Here is a 22,158-nt window from a genome sequence, read left to right as displayed (position 1 = left end):
TTGTCCAAACTATTTATCATCCATGTTTCACTTCCATACATGGCTACACTCCATACAAATACTTTCAGCAACGACTTCCTGACACTTAAATCAATACTCGATATTAACAAATTTTTCTTTTTCAGAAACGCTTTCCTTGCCATTGCCAGTCTCCGTTTTATATCCTCTCTACTTCGAACATCGTCAGTTATTTTGCTCCCCAAATAGCAAAACTCCTTTACTACTTTAAGTGTCTCATTTCTTAATCTAATTCCCTCAGCATCACCCGACTTAATTCGACTACATTCCATTATCCTTGTTTTGTTTTTGTTGATGTTCATCTCACACCCTCCTTTCAAGACACTGTCCATTCCGTTCAACTGCTCTTCCAAGTCCTTTGCTGTCTCTGACAGAATTACAATGTCATCGGCGAACCTCAAAGTTTTTATTTCTTCTCACTGGATTTTAATACCTACTCCGTACCTTTCTTTTGTTTCCTTTACTGCTTGCTCAATACACAGATTGAATAGCATCGGGGAGAGGCTACAATCCTGTCTCACTCCCTTCCCAACCACTGCTTCCCTTTCATGCCCCTCGTCTCTTGTAACTGCCATCTGGTTTCTGTACAAATTGTAAATAGCCTTTCGTTCCCTGTATTTTACCCCTGCCACCTTCAGAATTTGAAAGAGAGTATTCCAGCCAACATTGTCAAAAGCTTTCTCTAAGTCTACAAATGCTATAAACGTAGGTTTGCCTTCCCTTAATCTTTCTTCTAAGATAAGTCGTAGGGTCCGTATTGCCTCACGTGTTCCAATATTTTTACGGAATCCAAACTGATCTTCCCCGAGGTCGGCTTCTACCAGTTTTTCCATTCGTCTGTAAAGAATTCGCGTTAGTATTTTGCAGCTGTGACGTATTGAACTGATAGTTCGGTAATTTTCACATCTGTCAGCACCTGCTTTCTTTGGGATTGGAATTATTATATTCTTCTTGAAGTCTGAGGGTATTTCGCCTGTCTGATACATCTTGCTCACCAGATGGTAGAGTTTTATTAGAACTGGCTCTCCCAAAGCTGTCAGTAGTTCTAATGGAACGTTGTCTACTCCCGGGGCCTTGTTTCGACTCAGGTCTTTCTATCAAAAATATTTTCATTCTGTAACAGTCGTTAAGGCACATTCACATCTGGAATTCATGTAAAAAACTGGGTTGTTATTACTATCTAAGAACAGAAATACTTATTGAGTTTGATCATTTGCAACATTTAGCTACAACGAAAGTGGTACCTTGCAACACGTAAACACGAAACCGTGGTGGACAAAGCCCACATCAAAATATACGTAAATCACATGCAATTAGTTCGTATAACTGTTTCAAAAATCAAGTAATTAACGTACGCAAGTCACTTGACTTCCGAAAAACACTTGCACGTGATTTCAAAATACCAGCAATCACAAAGATTCAGATACGCACGCACTACTCTAAGAATAAAATCAAATGAAGTAAACGGATGAGAAGAGTGATTGATTTGACTGCATAATAGTTCGGACTGAGCCACAAGGACACAATTCTGCATCAAGCTCCAAGCATGGTGAATTAAAAAAAAGAAAAAGAACCAACAGACTGGGTTTGCCTTAGTTTACCGCACGAAATTAGTAAAAAATAAGCTGAGAGATACGCAGACCACAAGAATGATTTCACAGAAAAATCTTGCTTATGAGCAAGATAAAATAAATGTAACTTTATCAACAATACTTCCGACCCGCTGTCGCCACTTCTAAATTCCAGTGCCACCGTCCAGCAACAACAATTGTGTAACGAAGTTACCCGTGTGCACAGTGACTGACGCCCAGAAGCCACAGATTTTCCCACGCTTCCGCCTCAACATCTCGAAGAGACGACTCAAAGAATCCGTACTGTAAGTAATGACAGTTTACAGAACATCTTTGCAAAGTACCGACAAAGAAACGTTTGCGAGTTACTGAAATAAAATTACTGATAAATTTTGAATATCGCCGTGTAACATGAAATTTTCAACAGGAAAATCACATTAATTTTCACTATTTTCACCAAGCCAATGTAAATAACTCTCGCAGTGTGCCACAAGTCGTTCAGTTCCTCGATTATAGAAATCCGCCCCTTGGTGAAGGAGCTATTTGAGAACCGCTGCGGACTGATGACCTACGACGTTAAGTCCCATAGTGCTCAGAGCCTCAGGACCGCTGCGTAAGCGTCCTCACCAGTGACTGCCGTGAATCAGTTACACAATTGCATGAATACTTTCTTCTGTGGTCCTTCCGCTGTCCTTCCATATCAGCGCTAGCCATATCTGTGTCGCCTCGGTCAAATTTTTTGCATTTGTCCACATACCGCCAGAGTTTCACATTGAATATGCTCGCAGTTTAGATTTTTTCCCACTAGAGTCGTACCCTCCCGAGTACTTCAGCTTTGAAATAGGTTTCCTGTTGCTGCGCTATTTCACTCCCACACTGTTGTGCATCCGATACCCGTACGTCAGCATAAGTGTGTCTGCAGGCAATACAGAACATGTACTCTCTTCTGACAGTACGCCATACTTGTTGCGGAATGGTCTTACCATAGGAGGCAAATGTAACTTACTTTTTGGAGTCCTGTCGTACATAAAGTAGTGCGAAATATCAGTTCTGGTGCATTTTTACAAACATGTATGATTGTGAATTTTTCAACCACGTGTGAGTTAGATGCGGTCAGCTCCCTCAGCCGAAAATTCCGACATTAATTTCGTTGGCCTGGAAGACCTGTTCATTTTTCAAGATATAATCTGTTTTTAGGGATCCGAATCTCAATTCGTGACTCCGAAACCCTTTCAGAATCACTTTGTTGTTCGTCCGTCTGTCTGTCTATTCGTCTGTTAATACTGTTTCTTCTCAGGAAAGGGTTCAAATTTATTTCAAATATTAAGGTAATCGGTCCTTTGAAGGTGAAAAAAATTGAGTTTCTAAGTCAATGCAATCAAAAGATACAGCGATTCGTGTCACATATTTGATACTCATTCAATGATTCGTCAAGACTTATGCGGTGCTTACCGTTGGCCTACAATCATGAAATTCGTCAAGACGCAAGGTCTCACAGAACAAGTACAGGAAAAATTCCGTAAATAGTTATTTTGTAATTATGTGACATATTGCTTTTTTTCGCCAGTTGTTGTTTGCCTGTCTGTCAGTCCATCTAACAGGTGGACAGACATGCAGGAAATGGCAGCTCTGTAAACTTGAAACTCACGTCAAATACTAAGACCTAGAGTCCGTTGACAGTGTAAAAAATTTAAGCTTCTAACTGAAGGCAATTAAAAACCACGTGCGTCTATTAAAATCCGTTTTTCTCAGGAACGGAAAAAAATGTGAAGTTCAAATTTATCTCAAATACTAAGGTTTACGGTGTCTTGGTGGTGTAAAAAATTTAAGCTTCTATGTCAATGCAGTCAAAAGATCAATTCATCAAAACCTATAGACAAACTACCTAAATAAAGAACATAATAAAATGTATACGGAAACCTCAGTGCATGAGCCTTGCTCTCACTTTATTTTAACTATTAATACCATTTGCGTCAGAAACTTTTGGAGCGACATAGCAGTTGAATGGTAGCAGGAAAGCTGGTTTTCCTTTATAAAGGAACATTTACGTCTTTCCACTTTCTAGTACCTACGTCTACCTCATTCTTGGAAAAATAAATCAACATAGTCTGAAAGATTAGAATAGTGGGAGGCTTCTATTTATCGCCATAGACACTCTGCCTTTCTACTGTACTCCTCGCTTGATTGCTATTAAACTCTCGAAGCTGTGCGTTCCCACAGTGTGTGTCTTCAACTTCTGAGTATGCGGCTGAAGAACTATGCTAAGTCGGTATCCAACTGAAGGAATGAAAGTCCTTAACCAGGACAGTAAATCTTACACGCGGCACGACCACTGTTAGATTCCTCGCGACAGTTTCGTATCTAACAGAGGCCAACTTCCATTACAGGCGGGCCCTCGCTGCCGCGCCGGAGTTTCTGGAATTCCAGCAGCGCGGCGGGGGCCGGAATGCGCCCGCGGCCGACTCGCCTTTGCTCCGCCACCGCCGCCGCCTTCTTCGCGCCTGCCGCCCTCCGCCCCCGCCGCCACCACCGCCTCTGGGCTGCTGGCGGCCGCGGATGGCTAATTGCAGCCGCTAATTAACTCGCAAACACGCCGCCGGCTGGCATACACGTTCTCAGGATGCGTGAGCGAGTCCAGCCAAACGTAATCACTGCTGCCTTCTCTGTGGTTTATACGCCCAGAGCTCGTGCCGGGCTCTGCCACGTGCTGGCCCAGGGCTGATAACGAGTACTCTTATGGATTTTTAATACCACGTTTTAAAGCTTCTAGCATTTATTACATTCAACGTACGATAATAGATACACTCTGAGACCCGAAAAAAGAACGACGCAGCACGAAGGAATTATCCGAAAGGGACGGAAATCGGTAGATGTGATGTACATGTACAAATAAACATATGATTACAATTTCAAAAACAATGGATGATTTACTCAAGAGGAAGAGCTTCGCAAATTGAGCAAGCCAACAACGCGTTGGTCCAGTTCTGGCCCTTATTTATGCAGTTATTCGGCTTTTCGTTGATTAAGAGTTGAGGCGCCCGAGACAGCAGTGGAATACCATCCTGCCTGTCACCCGACGTAGGGCCCGACAGCCAGTATGATGGTCTGGGGTGCCATTTATTTTCGTTTCAGTACCCCTCTGGTTGTCATCCGCGACGAAGCGGTACGTCGACGAACTTTTACGTCCCTTTCTGTTGCCATTCTTGGTAAGCCATCTTGGGCTTATATTTCAGCAAGACAATGCTCATCTGCACGCTGTGAGAGTTTATAAGGTTGTCTTCGTGCCTGTAGAACCATACCTTCATCAGTAAGGTCGCCAATCTCTCTCTCCTAGAATCATACACACCATTTAGCCAATCTCTCGCCTCAAATGAGAACGTCTGGAGTATCATGGGTAGGGACCTCTAAATAACTCGGGATTTTTAACCACCAATTGTACAGAATTTGGCACTATAGCCGTCACCAACCGTATAAGTCATTGCCGAGCAGAATAACTACCTGCATAAAGGGCCAGAGCTAGACCAACCCTTTACTGACTTGCTCAGTTTGTGAAGCTTTTTCTCCAGAACGAATCATCCAATTTTTCTGAAATTGTAATAATTTATTTGTACATATATGTACAGCCGTGGACAAAACGAGCGAGACCCCTCGTCTTTTCGTTATACTGATCCGCACAGCTCTAAAGTCTGCTACACAGGCAAGGCGACGAAGTGCTACCAGCATACTATGCACAGGCGTGAAATTGGAAAACTATCCGAACTCTGTCAGACGTTTTTCAGTCATGTGTAAGACTATATTAAGTTTTATAAGTGGAAGTTTATAAGTAGATGTTGCAGATGACTTCGAACAAAATTTTAAAGTAGCTTCGTAAAAGTTCCGTGATCAAACGATTTGAGTTGCTGGCAAATACAGTTCATCCTCACTAGACATTATATATTATCATTATACATGAGGTGAAAACGGTTTCACTGGGGGCGTTGGCCGAGCGGTTCTAGGCGCTTCAGTCAGGAACCGCGCGGGTGCTTCAGTCGCAGTTTCGAATCCTGCCTCGGGCATGGATGTGTGTGATGTCCTTAGGTTAGGTAGGTTTAAGTAGTTCTGAGTTCTAGGGGACTGATGACCTAAGCAGTTTGGTCGCATAGTTCTTAGAGCCATTTTTTGACTTTTCGCGTAAATTTTCTTTACATAAATGGCCGTATCTTTAGATTGCGTTGACATAGAAACACGACCGTGTTTGAAAAATAAATTCCTACTCACTACTTGGAAGGGAATGAGAAAGGAACGGAAAATTATAAATTAACTGCTGCAACATTTATGTTCAAAAATCTATAGTTTCCCACTCACTACTTGTTAATAGATGATATAAATTTTAGTAACTTCCTTAGCACTCGGCACATTCCAGAATGTCAATCTCCTCAAATCTCCATTATCGACAAATTACTTTTCGCCAACCAATTCTTCGAATAATTCAAAAGACAATTGAGCTCTCAAAAAACTGAAAGCTTTTCATATTCAAACAAGGTTATCGAACTGCGTTAGAAAATACATATTCAGTTTAAACAATAGAATATTAACGATAAAACTCTAAAGGTCACTGAACGTTGCGTCAACAGACGCACCGTCTCCGACGCAGTTTGAAAGCCCGAATGTTATATTTTCCTAATCCATTTATCAGGAAACGAATGTTAGTACAATCAAGAAAGAAATAAAAGCACCCAGAAAGAGAAGAAATACAATAACAAAACAATCCCGGAACCTCGATGAGTGTCGTAGGTACAATTTTCTATATGAATGCTGGTTTCTATTGTATCACTGCATTACTTACTTGGCATCGATATAAGGTTTTACAGTATGTGTATATTGTTTCGTAATGAACACAGAGTGGTTCACTATTAGTAAATGAGAATTATTTGCATGTTATGTTCTTGTTCAACGGAAGGGGATTTACACATACAATAGCGCTACAAGGCATTATCCGCTCGCAGTTTCCACAAAAATTCTATTTCTAACAGTCCTAATTAAGTGCTAAATTCTTGCGATCTCTCAAAAGCTATCTGAGGGTCGCATACACGGCTGCTGCTGACAGAGCAACGTAATCCATCACGGAGTTCGTTCCTGACTTGCTGACCAATAGCGGCAAACACTGGAAAAAAAAAAATAAATAAATAAAAGAACTGACGAATGAATCCTCGTGGCAGCTCCACGGTTGCTGTCCGGAGATCACGAAACAGAAAGACCGCTTCTGAACTGCTCCAAGAGCGCTCTCTCTGCCGATTACACTAACTAATACCTATCCCAGTTGGGATTGCCTGAAGTATCTACTTTCTTTTTCTACCGTAGATCCAAGTTTAAGGAACACTTCTTTCTAATTTAATTTCCCTATCCTATTAAATATAGTTTGTACTATTTCTTAAATGTAGCTATAAGTATTCTTTCCCCTTTGAACTTTCCATTCAGTCGCCGCTGCATCATTCTCAAATTGCATCAATCTTTTTGAAACTTAGTTCCACTGAATAATAGGCTATTTTCCTATATCAAAAGTACGGTTCAGATTGTTGCTTTTCTGATTAATTACAATACTTAAATAGCATTTACGGTCAATATTCTCACAAAATATCAGTTATTTTTATGTAATTAAAGCTTTAAAGCTTAAAAATTGTTAAAGATCAAGATTTAGTAACGTGATCGAAAACACTTCGGTATTGGCTGATGCCCTAGTGACGCCACAGACTAGGAGTAAGACGAAGCTATAAATGTGTTACAGATGCAATAGCCGGAGTTACAATGTTTTTACGTACTTTTCCGGCAAACAGTTTAGCTATTTAGTGATGAAGAACTCAATTACAACTTTTAAGTAACAATAGAAAGGAACTTTGTGAACGTTGATAGCGCAAACCTTGCGAAAGTTGATGCGTTTATGCTCCGCCCACTTCGAACGACGATGTGTGCAACGACGGACATTCTTTCCCGTGGAACATCATTAAATTCGCTCAAAACTAAACAATTGTAGAACGTTTACGAATGGGTCCTTATATTGCAAAACTTAGTGGAGATTTCCTCTCAAGAAGACACTCAGTAGGGTTACTGCGTCAAGTAGTGGATCCGCCTGTAAATAAAGAAGTCACATGATCGGATCCTAGAGAAGTCATTTGTTTTTGAAAGTTTTAAACGAAATACAAAAATGCGTTAGCAAGGACTGACTGTAACATTTGTTTTGATTGTGGGATGTATTACACATATATTCACATTAGAAATGAACAACAGAGGATAAATGCATTTACTTTGCGAACAAAAATGGTTCAAATGGCTCTGAGCACTATGGGACTCAACATCTTAGGTCGTAAGTCCCCTAGAACTTAGAACTACTGAAACCTAACTAACCTAAGGACATCACACACACCATGCCCGAGGCAGGATTCGATCCTGCGACCGTAGCAGTCCCGCGGTTCCGGACTGCAGCGCCAGAACCGCTAGACCACCGCGGCCGGCTTTGCGAACAAGCAGTTCACTTTTTGGAAAGCTTTGCTAGTAGTGAAGATATCACCATACGTCTACGGTACAATGAGGTGTAGGACGATGAGGCTCTACGGAGAGCTATAAAGCGTATACAACATGCAGGTAACCCAAACGTAAGGGCAGTGATGTTTGTGAGTGTAAGCTAACGTTAGCATCAGAAGCAGACTTACTTCGTCTTTATGTAAAATGATGGAAACTGCAAAAGTTTAAACAATAGAGATCCTAGCTGGACAGTACGAAGGTAAAAACATTGTTTCTACGAAGAATGTGGTCACGTGAACCATAAAATATGTTTTTGAACGTGACATGTGTAAACAGCTATTGCAAATGTAAGGGCATGTAAACAGCAAGGAAAACACAAAAATATTCTGATCGGCGTGCTGAAGTTTTGTGATTGTGATTTGATTTTCTTATGTAAGGACTGTCGAGTCGTTTTACAAATACGATAAAATGTTCCTTCGGGTTAGATCTATGGACACCATCTTATAAAATTCAACCGTCTACTGCTCTAAATCTGGGCTACCGAATAATTGAGGAGTACTTGGGTAAAACGACAGTTTTCACTTTACTTTTAATTTCGTTAAATCACGCTAGCCTTCGTTGTAACAGTGGGAGAGCATATCTCGAAGGTAAGTAAGTTAATGTTAACATTACTGTACAACAAAGTTTTAGTTAAGTTAGTGAAATGTGTGTCGACATGGTACTCATTTGCCGGTACAGTGCAACCATATTTTAGGCATCTTCTCATTCTCTGGAACACTTAAAACCAACTTTTCAGGAACTTTTTATAGATGTATTTGTACCAGTGTAGTACTATACACAATTTGTAACCCATTTTCCGAAACGTAAATTCCAAAACAAGACATTGCTGTGAATTGGCATTATAACAGGAGCAGCGAACTAACCACTGACGTCACATGCATCACAACTCGAGTGGAGCGTTTTAGCACACTTTTAAATTACCTGAATATCATTTTCGTTTTTATAAAAAAAGTATTTAAATTCAAGAGGAAAAAACCAATTTAGGAGTATAAAATGATATAATTAATCGTTTAAGACCATTTCCAAATAACAGCCAAATACCCTATTCTCTACACAGAATATAGTGCAGTAAACTATGTTGTAGCTTCTAACTAAATGGTGGATAATCTGTTACGTTTTACTGACTTCTGGATCAGAATTCACATTTCCTTTAAAAACTCGAAAATTACTGATGGTAACTTTAATGAACATTTCCACATCATATTTTTACATCAAATTACACATATTATCAAAATTGTAGCTCGGTATCTTCAAAGCCTGCCAGATGTAAAATTTCATAGAATACCGATTTTTAGGGAAAATATTTATCTGATGATATTCAAACTCTGTATTTCTTATTTCTATATACATCTATACCATTCTAGTCACAAATTACTCAATTATAACAATATCAAACTTTTTTTGTTACGCACTTGCATAATCCTACATCAGGCGGAAGAAAAAGCCGATTGCCGGCCGGTGTGGCCGTGCGGTTAAAGGCGCTTCAGTCTGGAACCGCGTGACCGGTCCGGTCGCAGGTTCGAATCCTGCCTCGGGCATGGATGTGTGTGATGTCCTTAGGTTAGTTAGGTTTAAGTAGTTCTAAGTTCTAGGGGACTGATGACCACAGATGTTAAGTCCCATAGTGCTCAGAGCCAATCAAAAAGCCGAGCGACACGTTCGACTTAATCCTGAAGTGGGTGGAAGAGGGCCTGGAATACCCTCTCCCTCTCCCTCCCTCCCTTTCTCTCCATCTCTCTCTCTCTCTCTCTCTCTCTCTCTCTCTCTCTCTCTCTCTAACTCGCCAGTGTTGCTAGCCAGCTAATGTGCTTTCTTTTCTCACAGAACTTTATAGTGAGGTGTGACCTCAAAATGATGGGCGAAACCGGGATCTTTGTGTATCAACACATTTAGTAACAGTCCAAAAGGGACACGTATTCTTGTCTCCCATTGGTGTATAGGTAGCAGCAGCAGACACGTCGCGTTCCCTTACAAGGAACTGTGCATTTTCAAAAATGGTTCTGAGCACTATGGGACTCAACTGCTGTGGTCATAAGTCCCCTAGAACTTAGAACTACTTAAACCTAACTAACCTAAGGACATCACACACATCCATGCCCGAGGCAGGATTCGAACCTGCGACCGTAGCGGTCGTGCGGTTCCAGACTGTAGCGCCTTTAACCGCTCGGCCACTCCGGCCGGCTGTGCATTTTCCTTGGCTTCTGAATGAGTGGGTGCCTCATTAGCTGATGAAGTACAGACCATACTTCAATTATGGCTGTCATTGGCTGCAGACGCCTTAGTCCGGTGGCAAATTTCTGAATAATTCACATTAGTAAACACAGGAGTATTCAAACTTTGTGTAACAGTACTTAATAACTGTTTTTGAGATTTTGTCATTTACTCGAGTGAAATAAGTCTCGCGACGGTTGCGAGTGATTTTATTCAATTTTCAGTTGTATCGGCCATGATTTGTCAAGACGTATATATCAGAGTAGCGATTATTTGATTTGTATGCTGCCGTGTTTGTTGGCGGCAGAAAGAAAATTTTACTTGAGGCAGAATATTGTTACATGGGTAGATCTTCACTGTTAAATACATTCGACACCTCTGCAAAAGTGAGAGATCTGTTTCTAAAATCTGAGTGAAGGGAGTACTAATCAGGTCTTTGTTACAAATACGTCTGAGTTTTCTCTCCGAATTTTGCAAAACAGAAATACTATTTAGATACATTAGTTGTAAAACCATACGATGTTGTTTACACGGTCATTAAAATCATTGCAGTACCCGTCTGTCCATTAGTAGAGTATTGAGGGAAGTGTTACACAGGATGGCTACTAAACTGACAACACCATGGTTTTTTATGTGGGTCCCCAAGAACCGTTATGTTACAAAGGACAACTGTGTATGCAGTGTCATCAACACATTGAAAAATATTAACTGCTCATGTGGAGGTTTCGGCGATATCTCAAGTGTATGTTACGCACATGACTAGACTGGCCGTCACGAAAATAGGCACCTCAAGGTCACACCAAGTCCCTGCAGTTCGCCGACGCTATGCTCCGTGATTCGCCCACCTAATAGGTTTGTTGCCGCATCTACACTGTTAACAGTGCCGTAGGTCAGCCCCAACTGATGAGCTGTATTCACATGTGTTTATGTGATTTTCGTCTTCCGTGGAATGGTGCACTGATGTGTGTTTGGCCCAGTGAGCGAAATGCAAGAGCAAGGGCCGACTCTGGTCGGTTGCATAAGTAGCGAAAAGACATCCGAAAAACTCTAAAATTGTCATCCAGTACATACAGAAGATTTTTTACTGATCTGGCCAACAGTGAGAAGTAATACAAATTTTGCACAAGTTAATAAAATTACAACTTAATTTTGTGGTATTTCTGAACAGTGCAGTAACTTCAGCAGACTTTCTAGAGGCGGGCACGTATTTTGATTCTCCAAAAAATTGATATAGATGAAAACAAAAATTTCGGGATTTGATAATTCAACAAACAATTAGTGCATAGAACTGTATACTTCCATACTACGACAGAGGAGAGTATTTGACAGCTGGAAAAGTGAATTATTCTGGTTCACAGACCATTCTTTGTCGCCTCTGCTCACTTGGTTTTAGATCCAGCAAGTATAATATTGAACAAAAAAATTTTAAAAGTATGTAGATACACTGCACAAGCAAGAACTAGGTTCGTGTAAAATGCACTTACTGCGTGCTGAGGACAATAGGCTTCTAATATACTTCAATAAAGCTTGGGTTTGACAGAGTCACATGCAGAAATATGTTTTGCTCGCCTTCCTAGGAAATATCGGCCTCAAAGTACCTACAGTTACTTTTGTATAGCAGATAACAGCGATTTTGGTGATGGTGCAGTGGCGAAGGGTCAGTACGACCTGCATATAAAAATTTTTCGGGAGATATTAAATGTACGCAGCTCGTGGTCGTGCGGTAGCGATCTCGCTTCCCACGCCCGGTTTCCCGGGTTCGATTCCCGGCGGGGTCAGGGATTTTCCGTGCCTCGTGATGACTGGGTGTTGTGTGATGTCCTTAGGTTAGTTAGGTTTAAGTAGTTCTAAGTTCTATGGGACTGATGACCATAGATGTTAAGTCCCATAGTGCTCAGAGCCAGATATTAAATATTCTCGGTCGTATTAAGGCTACCTGTCGGAACTGAAATCCTCGCAGCGGCATAAAAGTACTCCCGTGCTGCCGTGCACGTAGTCGCTCGTAAATAAAATGCGTTCATAAGTAAGACAACACGATATTGATGTCTGAAATGCTACCAAAATTAATTTAATACTTTCCTCAGCAGCCTTCTCCCTGGAACTTGCTACAAGGTCCAACTGAACGCAAATTCATCAACGACGACATGTTTAACTACACAGGTCCATTGATCGTGACCGGGCCAAATATCTCACGAAATAAGCGGCAAAAGAAAAACTTACAAAGAACGAAACTTGTCTAGCTTGAAGGGGAAAACCAGATGGCGCTGTGGTTTGCCCGCTAGATGGCGCTACATAGGTCAAACGGATATCAACTGCGTTTTTTTAAATAGGAAACCCCATTTTTACTACATGTTCGTGTAGTACGAAAAGAAATATGAATTTTTTAGTTGGACCATTTTTTTCGCTTTGTGATAGATGGCGCTGTAATAATCACAAACATATGGCTTACAATTTTAGAGGAACAGTTGGTAACAGGTAGTTTTTTTTTAATTAAAATACAGAACATAGGGACGTTTGAAAATTTTATTTCCGTTGTTCCAATGTGATACATGTACCTTTGTGAACTTACCATTTCTGAGAAAGCATGCTGTTACAGCGTGATTACCTGTAAATACGACATTAATGCAATAAATGCTCAAAATGATGTCTGTCAATCTCAGTGCATTTGGCAATACGTGTAATGACATTCCTCTCAACAGCGAGTAGTTCGCCTTCCGTAATGTTTGCACATGCATTGACAATGCACTGATACATGTTGTCAGGCGTTGTCGGTGGATCACGATAGCAAATATCCTTCAAATTTCCCCACAGAAAAAAATCCAGGGACGTCAGATCTGGTGAACGTGCGGGCCATGGTATGTTGCATCGACGACCAATCCACCTGTCACGAAATATGCTATTCAATACCGCTTCAACCGCACGCGAACTATGTGCCGGACATCCATCATGTTGGAAGTACATCGCCATTCTGTCATGCAGTGAAACATCTTGTAGTAACATCGGAAGAACATTACGTAGGAAATTTGTCTGCTACTGGTGTGCGGATTAGCCACGTCAGTAGCTGAAAGACCTACTTGGGCATCATCATTTGTTGCAGGTCGTATTTGACGTTTCACATGTGGCTGAAAACTTCCTGTTTCCTTAATTAACGTAACTATCCGGCGAACGGTCCGGACACTTGCATGATGTCGTCCAGGATACCGAGCAGCATACATAGTACACGCCCGTTGGGCATTTTGATCACAATAGCTATACATCAACACGATATCGACCTTTTCCAAAATTGGAAAATGGTCCATTTTAACACGGGTACTGTATCACGAAGCAAATACCGTCCGCACTAGTGGAATGTTACGTGATACCACGTACTTATACGTTTGTGACTATTACAGCGCCACCTATCACAAAGCGAAAAAAGTGGTCCAACTAAAACATTAGTATTTCTTTAGGTACTACGCGAATATGTAATAAAGAATAAGGGTTCCTAATTTTAAAAGACGCAGTTGATATCAGTTTGACCTATGGCAGCGCCATCTAGCGGACCAACCATTGCGCCATATGGTTTCCCCTTTCAAGCTAGACGAGTATCGTTCTTTGTAGCTTTTTCGTTTGATATTTATTTCGTGAGCTATTTTTCCCGGTCACTATCAATGGTCCACCCTCTATATGAAGGTAGTATCTGCTCGCGAAAGAACAGATACCACTGATGACCGTGCAGCTTCTCTAGAACACGTCCCCAATGATGTCTCTAGAACATGTCCAGAATGACATATATCAACGCCTGTTTGGAGCTAGGGTGTCGATTTAATTATCATTTCATTCTAGAGAAGCTGCTCGGTCATCAATGGTGTCTGTTCTTTCGGGAGCAGATACTACCTTCATATTGTTGTTGTTGTTGTTGTTGTTGTGGTCTTCAGTCCTGAGACTGGTTTGATGCAGCTCTCCATGCAACTCTATCATGTGCAATCTTCTTCATCTCCCAGTACCTACGTCAACGCACATCCTTCTGAGTCAGCTTAGTGTATTCATCTCTTGGTCTCCCTCTACGATTTTTACCCTCCACGCTGCCCTCCAATACTAAATTGGTGATACCTTGATGCCTTAGAACATGTCCTACCAACCTCTCCCTTCTTCTAGTCAAGTTGTGCCACAAACTTCTCTTCTCCCCAATCCTATTCATTACCTCCTTATTAGTTACGTGATCTACCCATCTAATCTTCAGCATTCCTCTGTAGCACCACATTTCGAAAGCTTCTATTCTCTTCTTGTCCAAACTATTTATCGTCCACATTTCACTTCCATACATGGATACAGTCCATACAAATACTTTCAGAAACGATTTCCTGACACTTAAATCTATACTCGACGTTAACAATTTTCTCTTCTTCAGAAACGCTTTCCTTGTCATTGCCAGTCTACATTTTATCTCCTCTATACTTTCTTACCTTCATATACAGTTAAAATATGGCTACCCGGCCATTGACCTTCTTGTGCGAACTTACACGCTATGCCGTAACTCGTACGGGACTTGGTAGATTAATCTGCCACGAGCAATGAATGTGATGGGCAAACATCTATTAGGTGCAGTACGAATATGGTGGTGTGGACGTGTTGGGAATGTGAGTCTCACGGGGAGCGTGCAAGGGATAAGTTCCTGCAGGCGCCCTATCCTCTGTCCCCTCGGTGGCTCAGATGGATAGAGCGTCTGCCGCGTAAGCAGGAGATCCCTGGTTCGAGTCACGGTTGGGGCACACACTTTCAACATATCCCCAATGATATATATCAACGCCTGTTAGCAGCTAGAGTGTCGATTTAATTATCATTTCAGACGAAATTTTTCGTTACACAGGTGGATCAGTTTTAAACCTCTTCCGGTATTTTATTTTTGTCTCAGAATACTTACACGTTTACATAATAAAATGCATACTACGTGCATCTATAAACTTTGGGAACGTTCACACATTATTTTCATTGCAAAGATGTCGGTGGATCTGTTCTTTTTACACGCTGAAGTAAGAAAAGAAATTTTTGTTCAGAATTTCTTGGAGTGTTAGTTCTCACTGTTTTTCCTAGCAGTTGGCAAGAATTTTCTTTTAAGAAATTCAATCACACTCTAGACTATAAATAGAGAAATCTAATATTCTTCCGAAATGTTTACTATTATCTGAAATTGACACAAACTGTAGGGCAGTCAGATGATCATGAGGTGCCTATTTTCGTGACTGCCACTGTAGCGACAGAACAGTCGCGAGACACACCAGCACATTGGAAACTCAGCGTTAGCGCTTCGCTAGCCGTATAAATGTTGCTGGTCTTCAGACCGTCAACGCCGAGCCAGGACTTCTTATTCGGTTCACCATTTCTTCCACAACTGACTTTCATATCTACGTACAAAGAGCGTTCAGAGTCTTTGCATCAAATGTTTAGGTTGGTAGACAACGTCGTGGGGAGCTACTACTGTTAGGGACAAAATATTCGCTGACGCATAGGGACGGTGATAGGCATCCTAAATTCTCCGAAGGTCCCGAGTTCGAGTCTCGGTCCGGCACACAGTTTTAATCTACCAGGAAGTTTTTATCCAGCAGGGTTCAACAATAACTGCATCGTCTTTGTTCCACGGATTCCGATTTAAATTACTCGAGTATCTCTGTTTGCTCGCATGCATACGTTATGATCGTAACTGTACGTTTCCGAATTAGTTTTACGTCTGTTGCCACGCCCCCCTGAGAAGCCCTCCAAACACCGGTACAATGACTGCACCAGTCGCACCGGTGTCTTGTTACAATTTCCTTTACAGATACACCGTTGCATATTCCCAGATCCCTTCCAACAAAGCTGAGTCTCCCATCTGCCTTCCCCATTTCATATCTTCTGCAACCGCTTCCGACAGCGATGTGGCATTATCGCAGCCATCAGAGGTCGACCGTCACTCATGCCACCGGTCCCTAGGCTTACGCACTACTTAATCGAACTCCTCATGCCTCATGCCAGGTGTTATTGAGAACCAGTTGTTGCAAAAACGTAATAATACTCCTCCTGTGTAGTTAAAGTCAAATCACTGGTACGTTGGTTGCTAAATTGAGCTCCTGTCTTCTTTCTTATCAGCAAAGCAGAAGATGAGTATCAAGTAAAGTCAACCCCAACAGTTAACTTTTTTATGACCCATGCTAGTACTGGGTACAAATTTGCTAATTAGACTGGCGCCCGTTTCCTTTTACTGTTTACTTGATAACTAATAGAACCTCGGTTCGATTCCCGTTTATCTTGCTACTGCTTCCTTTCAATAGAAATCCTTAGGGAAACAAAATTAGTCCGATACCTTACACTCTGTCACCCCACAAAATAAATATCCTTCACAGGAATAACGTTGTCGTACTGATCAGAGATAAAAATTTATGTAGTAAAAAGTTTTAGAGAGAATTTTAACAACAGTATATCAATAATCACGAGTAATAATTATGAAATAAGGAAGCTGATTAAGCTGCACTAATGTGGACTGTAAAACATGATAATACACTGCACAGCCAAAGAATCTGGTACACCTGCCTAATTGCATGTATGGGCCCCGCGAGCACGCAGAAGTGCCGCATAACGACGTGCCACGGACTCGACTAAAGTATGATGTACTGCTGGAGAGAATTTACACCATGAATCCTGCAGGGCTATCCATAATTCCGTATGAGTACGAAAGGATGGAGACCTTTTTTGAACAGCACGTTGCAAGGCATCCCAAATATGCTCAATAATGTTCATATCTGGGGAGTTCGGTGGCCAGCGGAAGTACTGAAACTCAGAAGAGAGTTCCTTGAGCCACTCTGTAACAATTATGGACGTGTGGGGCGTCGCATTGTCCTGCTACAATTGCTGAAGTCCGTCGCAAAGCATAATCACAATGGACACGAATGGATGCATGCGATCAGACAGGATGCTGTGTTCCATTTCTCGTATCTATGCATATCAGGGGTCCCATTTCACTCCAGCTGCACACGCCCCACACCATTACGTAGCCTCCACCAGCTTCATCATTCCCCGCTCGATACAGTTTGAAACGAGACTCGTCGCAGCATGTTACCAGTTTTTAGCAGTCCAATTTCGGTGTTGACGGGCCCAACCGAGAAGCAAAGCTACGTATCGTGCAGTCATCAAAGGTTCCGAGTGGGCCATCGGCTCCGAAAGCTCATATCGGTGATATTTCGTTGCATGGTTCGCACACTGACAGTTGTTGATGGCCCAGCATTGAAATATGCAGAAATTTGCGAAAGGCTTGAACGAGTCTCTTAAGGCGTTGTTGGTCCCGTTCTTACAGGATCTATTTCTGGCCGCAGCGATATTGGAGATTTTATGTTTTACCAGATTCCTGATGTTACGGTACACTCGTGAAATGATCGTACGGGAAAATCCCTACATCATCGCCACCTCGGAGATGCTGTGCCCCATCGCTCGTGCGATGATAACCAGCCACTGTACAGGCAGTAACCGATCTAACAACTGCGCGATAGACTTGTTGTCTTTAGGCGTTGCAGACTGCATCGCCGTGTTCTGCCGGTTTACATATCTCTGTATTTGAATACGCTTGCCTATATCAGTTTCTTTGGCGCTTCAGTATAGGAGCCAGTAGTGTTACACGTGGCTTTTCCCGTGAGAGGGCTACGTGGTTCTGTTAGGAAGAGTGTTGAACGCTCTCAGCCTATACATGTGCATTCTTGACTCTTTTGTGTCTATGCTCCAGCCCTATGGTTACAGAGGCTCGTCATTTTATGGCTCACTTCTCGCTGTCCTCCAGGCTTTACGCAAGGCGCTCATTCTTAAGCGAGGCGAGGGCTCCTCCTCCACGTTGCATGGTTACAGAATGGGTCCAATGTCCGTGTCTCGGGCATTCGACGCGTGGGTTCTGACTCTCTCTATCTCCTGGCCTAATCGTGCTTTGAGGTGGTGAAAGTGGCCGCCGGTAGAAGTATCTCTTACAGCTGTGTGTTATCTCCGAGATATCTGCAACTATGTTTTCCAACAAGATAATGTGAGACCGCATGTTGTGCTTCCTTTGTTGACCAATCCCTCGATGAAGACAGACTCGCACGCCACCCTCGCCAGTTACTATGTTTCTAGAATTTTAGCATGGAACTAAAGTAGCACTCAAACTTCGAGTCGAGACCAGCCAGGCTAGCCGTTGTTGTTGCCGCCTCACACTTGACCATGTATTCTTCCTACTGTACTACGGACGGAAGACAAGTAAACTTTCGTCATTTGCTATCCTTCCCGAAGCCGCACTTTGAGTGGCCAGTAGTGTGGTAAACTCCAGACGTTTCACGGGTCCATGAAGGCAGAGGCAAATTTCGCAGCAGAGCAGCGAGTAGAGGATTTGTGATCTACGGCGGCGCTGCAGACGTTAGCACAGGTCACAGCCGGCTGTTGGAATGGACGCGCGTCGGCGGCACACAGCACAGGGTCCATTAGCGACGGCTGGCTGGTCGTCGCAGCACGTGCGTTCCGCGCCAGCGCCCCCTAACAGCATGCCAACTACACGCGGAACTGTTTCTGCATCGCGTGTTTCCTCTCACCGGCAGGGACATATTTCACGTCCATCTGAAATGCGGCCCTCACGGCACCACATAACGAATAAATAGTGCCACAGAGCACTCGGATCCACAGACAGCAGAAATTGGCGCACGTTCCATGCAGCAGAGATACAGCACCAACTGAATGACGTAATTTCGCTTTGCCCATTACTTATGTCTCGCATTCACTCAAAATTCTTCAGTTATTTTTTTGATTTTCTCTGTCCGAACCGGCCTCGGAAGGCTCACCGGTACCGACCGACCGCCATGTCATCCTCAGCCGACAGACGTCACTGGATGAGGATATGGAGGAGCATGTGGTTGGCAAACGCTTTCGTGACCGGAGCCGCTGCTTCTCAGTCAGTTCATTGGCCTCAAAGGGACTGAAGGCACCCCGCTTGCCAACAACGCCCAGCAGACCGGACAGTCACTCGTCAAGCCCGACAACTCTTAACTTCAGTGATTTGACGGGAACCGGCGTTACTATTGTGACAAGGCCGTTGGCGCATTTGTTTTGATAAAAGCCATTTGTATTTCAGTTGCTGTTTTGTACGAGAATCTTTTTCTGCATAGGTGTATTCATTACCAATAATTCCGTTGATTGACACATTTTATCGCTTCTGCCACTGTCAGGCACACACAGTTATACAATAACTCATGCCTCGCAAAACGAAAAAGCGCTTGTAACACCGCGGAAAGCTGCTCGTACAGTGATTGATATGTGTTGTCAGTGGTTTAGTGCTATAAAACACGTTTGAAGATTTCAAACAGTCATCATTAAACGTTATACAATGAAAAAAAAAGATTATAATACAGTTTATTGCCGCCGGTTGTTTCTACGTCTTTTGTGTGTAACAAAATGGTTCAAATGGCTCTGAGTACTATGGCACTTAACATCTATGGTCATCACTTCCCTAGAACTTAGAACTACTTAAACCTAACTAACCTAAGGACATCACACAACACCCAGTCATCACGAGACAGAGAAAATCCCTGCCCCCACCGGGAATCGAACCCGGGAACCTGGGCGCGGGAAGCGAGAACGGTACCGCACGACCACGAGCTGTGGATTCGTGTGTAACCTTGGCGTCAAACAGCTGGGCGACATATTTTAATTCTCGGGTCATATGTCACCTGACTGGCCTGCGGAGCCAATACATGCTATTTTTTTGTCTTTTCGTAAAATTCTAAAAACATCTGCCAGTAATAAAACTGAATTGTATGATATAATACATAAAATCACACAATGTACGACCAACTATATAGCATCAGGTCTTTACTTGACCTATAAACAAGTAAATAAATGTAGATAGCGATCATAATATTCTTGCTTAAAGCCTCCCATGTCCTATATGTAAAGTCACAAAGTCTCTCTGTTCGTAGTACAGAATTCAAATGACGCGTGACACCGAGCGTCTAAAATGTGATGGGCCTGTGTCTGTTCCAATGTTTATCTAGCACTCAAGGCCGCATGACGTTCCGCAGCTTTAAGTTCCAGTTGATTTGAGTGCTCCGAGACCTATTCGAAAAACTTTTGCAGCTCGAGCTCTCTTAGAAGCATAGTCTGAATCAGACTTACTTTTGAGGGGTATATCGTAAAATAAACAATATTAATAATATCTTTCTTAAAACCTCCCAGACGTAATATTTTTAATTGTGGTTCGCGGACTTACAGCGGGTTTATATTCTTGTATCTCCGCAATATTTTCTCGCAAGAACCGTCCATGTTTGCCAGGTGGTGCAGCAACCGTTTTTAAAATTCCAGAAACAGCGCGCACATGTAAACAATGGATTCGCACAATCACGTTACAATCTAAAAACACTCAGAATCGCCGATCTCTGCGCAAGGTTTGCTGCATTCCAGTCTCGTACAACATATTTAAAATTATTAGTAATACAAAAAATACAACTGTCTAAAATAGCCTATGTTCTTCCTGCGCTTCAATCAAATATCATCAAAATTCGTTCAGCGCTTTTGAAATAGGGTACTTTCGCATTTCTGATATTAACAAGGTTGTAGTCTTCCCCCACATTTTTCACCTCTACAGCTCACTCAAGTACAGTTGAATTTATTCCTTGATGTTATAATACACAGGTTGAGCAGGAGGAAAGGTACATGCTTTGAGGGGTGATACTATTACTGATTCTGAATAAGAAACTTCATATGGACGTATGCCCTGTTCCGAATGGTTTCCGAGATAGAACATATTCAATATCACTTTTGAACGTTTTTCGCCTCCAGCGAAAACGTGTCGCAGTACAAAATTAAACTATATTAAATTTCCTACAAAAATGTCCTATTCATTTTTTTCTCTAGAACTAATGGTTTGCGCGAAGAGAGCACGAGAATGTTGAAAAATTTGCTCGACGGGCATGCGCAGTAGCTTACGTAGGTCTTGCAGACCAATTTGTAGTTTCCCGACTTGATAGACCACAAACTGTTCGTCTAAGCTTGCTACCTCAAAATGCTACCTCAAATTGATCCCTGCCTTGATAGACCACAAGTGTTCCGTATCAAACTGTTCGTCTAAGCTTGCTACCTCAATATGCTACCTCAAATTGGCCCACAAAAACTATGTAAGCTACAGGGCATACCCGTGGAGCGAGTTTTTCAATATTCTCGCGCTCTCTTCGAACAAACCATTAGTTCTAGAGAAAAAATTTATTAGGACATTTAATATAGTTTAATTTTGTACTGCGACACATTTTCGCTGGAGGGTGTGGTTTTCGAGCTACTCAAGAAAAACGTACAAAAGTGATATTAAATGTGTTCTATATCGGAAACCATTTGGAACAGGGCACACGTCCATATGAAGTTTTTTGTTCATAATCACTAACACTATCACCCCTCAAAGCATGTACCTTTCCTCCTAACTCACACTTTATGTCCTCATCCTATCCATATACTTGTCAACGTTATCCACATGTTTCTATCTTCGCCAATTCCTTACCGTGTATCACTGCATAGCAACATCTTTGACACTCATGTACTTTGTAATTACCTTGTATTGCTTTCCGCATGTAAAAACACATGGTGCGCTTTGGTGATTTGTTTTGCGGCCCAGTGAAAGTGTTCAATATTAAAAACTAACGTGTGTGTGTGTGTGTGTGTGTGTGTGTGTGTGTGTGTGTGTGTGTGTGTGTGTGTGCATGCGTGAAAATATCAATAATATGAATACGATTCATTGCGGAAAAACTGTAAAAATGAATGTTGCAAGCGAACAGTTTATATAAGTTGCATTCAT

The sequence above is a fragment of the Schistocerca cancellata genome, chromosome 7 (assembly GCF_023864275.1).
Source record: "Schistocerca cancellata isolate TAMUIC-IGC-003103 chromosome 7, iqSchCanc2.1, whole genome shotgun sequence".
Classification (NCBI taxonomy): Eukaryota; Metazoa; Arthropoda; class Insecta; order Orthoptera; family Acrididae; genus Schistocerca; species Schistocerca cancellata.
The sequence above is the reverse complement of the archived record's forward strand: the minus strand, read 5'-3'. Positions refer to the sequence as shown.